This window comes from Octopus bimaculoides, chromosome 8 (assembly GCF_001194135.2).
Source record: "Octopus bimaculoides isolate UCB-OBI-ISO-001 chromosome 8, ASM119413v2, whole genome shotgun sequence".
NCBI classification, from domain to species: Eukaryota; Metazoa; Mollusca; class Cephalopoda; order Octopoda; family Octopodidae; genus Octopus; species Octopus bimaculoides.
Window position 1 is genome coordinate 19,103,532 of NC_068988.1, and position 1,011 is coordinate 19,104,542.

General features: G+C 32.1%; 1 protein-coding gene across 1 annotated transcript in view; it reads right to left on the reverse strand.

Moving 5' to 3' along the window:
* Positions 1 to 1,011, reverse strand: part of LOC106878170 (probable WRKY transcription factor protein 1) — a 466,250-nt gene that overhangs the window by 455,174 nt on the left and 10,065 nt on the right. The window lies entirely within an intron of this gene.

Sequence of the window (1,011 nt, forward strand, 5' to 3'; positions counted from 1 at the left end):
TATATATATATATATATATATGTATATATATGTGTGTGTCTGTGAGTATGTATGTATGTATGGAGGCGTAATGGAACAGTGGTTAGGGCTGTGTGTATATGTATGTGTATGTATGTATGTATGTATGTATGTATGTATGTCGGCTATTTCTTAAAACTCCAGGAATCAATTTTGCATTTATCTTTCATACTATGGAGTTTATGCAGAACTTAAATACTCTACTAGAAACCTGCTCATTCTTCTAAAAACTATGTCCAATCCCAGCCTTTATTGTCTACACATACCAGGGGGGTCCACTTAGAGTTTAAAGATAATAGAATCTCCCGAAAATATCCGTTTAACCGTGCCTTACATTAATCTACTTCAATGGTGACCATTAAGATAAGTTTGAATGTACTTTTCGGATATCGGAACTGTAAACCTCTTACCAGATATCGATGTGTCCCTTTTATCTACTCGTTACTTTTGTATGTTTATTTTATCGATATCTTTCGAATAAGTACAATTCAAGTAGTATAAGCGAAAGAGGTAGATACGAATACGATGAAATCGAATATTTTCATCTTATGCATGTCTTCATCCAAACTGAAAAAACAACTGTTTCTGGTTCGTTAGTAATTAAACGGATTAGCAGTAAATCATGATTGTAAACGTATGTACTTATGTATGTATGTATGTATATACGTATGTATGTATGTATGTATGTATGTATGTATGTATGTATGTATGTATGTATGTATGTGTGCGTGTGTGCGTCCGTATGTATGTTTGTATATATATATATATACAAACATGTGTGTGCGCCTGTATGTATGTGTGTTTGTATACACACACATACACATATGTATATAGATGCATGCATGTAAGTAAATAGGTATGTTTGTGTTTGTGTGTGTGTGTGTGTGTGTGTGTGTGTGTGTGTGTATGAAAGTTTTTGTGGTACATTGTGTTTATTTTGTTTCAAACAATTCGTTAATGTCAAATTCTGCTTATTTAAATGTTTATATATAT